Below are 2,500 nucleotides of genomic sequence, written 5' to 3' on the forward strand. Positions count from 1 at the left end.
TAATAATAATAATAATAATAATAAACATATGCAGCTATAGGAAAATAACAGACAACTGGAACCTATACTGACTAAACCATTCAATTCAGGGTGGAACCCATAACTCTATGCTGGCAGACCAGTGTAAATGATTTCCAAATTGTTTTCAAATGATTTCCAAAGATACGATTGATGAATTAACTCCTCTTTCTGTCTCAATTGAACTATATTTTATATTGGTTTGTGTGCCCTTTAGGTCTGCATCATTAATTTGGAGCAGTCTTCATACAGCACAAAACACACTTTCGCACATCTTTTGGTTATCTAGTGGCTTCCTGTGGAAACACATTTTGGATATCAATTAAAAATATAACAATAAAATCAATTGGAAATGTATGTAATTTATGTTTTTTGTAGAGTTTTGTAGTGATTTAGCAACTTGGATAATGTTATGTGAAATGTTTTTTTGGTTCCAGGACTGGTTGTGGCATGCATGGGAAAAGTGAGGTTTTTTTCTTTCTTTTTTAACATGAGTTTATATTACTCTGTAACTCAGACAGCATAAACAATAATAAATAAACACATTTCAAACACATTCTAATGAATACTCTTGACTCACACATCTGATATACTATTTTGTAAGACTGTACATTATACATTAATATACACAGTGACCACTGTGTCCGTCAGTGTCTTGAAGATGACTTGGGTAGTCCTTGGGTAGTGAGTCCCTGGGTAGTTGACAGCTTGTTCTTCAAATCTGTAAAATAAGAAATGTGTGATATGAGCACGACTGAAACGTACATCTGTAATAATGTGATTAATCATATGATTGAATAACTACTTTGGTAATCAACTAATAAAAGTATACCCTACACTTTTGTGATGTCTAGATAACCGACTTCAGGAGTGTATTAATGAAAACAAGGTAAGCCAATTCCAATATGCAACTTGGCAGTAAACTTCAAAAGACCTGTTGGCATGCACTCAATGGAAAACAGTTGCAGAAGAAATTGTGCTGACGAGGCTGAGCATTGGGAATGGGCTCTTTGCACGAAAGGCTCTCAATGAGGCCACTTTGTTTCCTGTGGAGCATTAACTGTGTTGTAGCGGCATCTTCTATTATATTCTGCTCATCAGTGAACATCTTCACTCCGACACTGAATAAACAAATTTATTCACATAAATCCTTCTTTATTGTAACATACTGATTTACTAGTTGCAACACTCAACCGTGTCCGTGTAGACACTAATTACATTAACAATAGCGGCAGGTTCAAACACACCGGGCTCCACCGGAAACAAAGCATTGAGAGCCTTTCGTGCAAAGAGCCCATTTCTGTGCAATCGAAAAAAATCAACGAGTGAAGTGTGCATGGCCCACCGTCTCTGAGTCACAAACAGGATAAAACAAAGTGAGACTGTGGGACAAGCCGGATCACAGGGGCCCTCCCCTGGCACTCCTTGAGTTAAAGTCACTTTATGATTTTCACAAATAGGGCAGGGCATCTCTGATACGTGGGTGTGTCTCAGTCAAGTAGTGGTCAGAGCAAACAAGTTAATAACTACGAACAAAAGGAAATGAGCCATTATTTTAGAGTCTGTCTTTGCCTTGTCATAACTTCAGAGGTGAACCGAAACAAAAAGGATGAGATGATGGGCGACGACGAGAGCTGTGCCGGAAGTGGAAACAGTGTTCGCACCACCTCGAGGCCAAGTGCCCATGATGGGAAACCCGTGTTCCAATCTGACATGTGGTCATTTCCAGATCCTACCCCTAACTTCCTAACCTCACTGTCCTATCTGAATAAAGGTCAAAAATCCCTAAAATATGATGAAACAATATACAATAAAAATGATATATGAAAATTATGACAGGACCTATGCAGTACACTGTACAGAATCGTCCCACCAAAGGAATGCTCAGTACAACTCCAACAGATTGTGCAAATGGTGTTGTCATGGATTCAATGGGATCCATAACTCCAACAGAGACGGTTAGCGCATGTTTACAGTCAGTTACAAGTCTGCACATTTATGCAAATGCTTTGAATGTCACTCAGCAACCGTAGGATGACATCAGAAAAACAAAATGTGCAGTGGTCTCTTAATTTTTTTCCAGAGCTATATAGGTACAGTATATAGTGCAGTTCCAGGATGTTGGTGCCTGGCCAAACCCAGGTCAGACTCAGCTAGTGTCTTTTGTAATTTGGAGGAATTGTACCATATAGGGAAAGTCTAAAGCCAACACTGCAAAATCTGTCTCTGAATGAAGTTGTGTACATAAGCGAAGAATAATGAATGATGAATAATGGCAAACCATCAAGTACTATACTGAGCTCAGTGGTTTTAAGGAGTTGAAAGGATCTATTTATTGTACACTTGTTTCTATTTCAGTGAGTCATGCCAGTGGTTATCTATAGGTATTTAGGTCTCCAAAAATATCCTTCTGTTGTCCTTACACTCCTTTATAATACAAATGGATAACAGACATACAATGCAATGAATTCTCGAGTGTCGT

This window comes from Alosa sapidissima, chromosome 21 (genome assembly GCF_018492685.1).
Source record: "Alosa sapidissima isolate fAloSap1 chromosome 21, fAloSap1.pri, whole genome shotgun sequence".
Taxonomy (NCBI): domain Eukaryota; kingdom Metazoa; phylum Chordata; class Actinopteri; order Clupeiformes; family Clupeidae; genus Alosa; species Alosa sapidissima.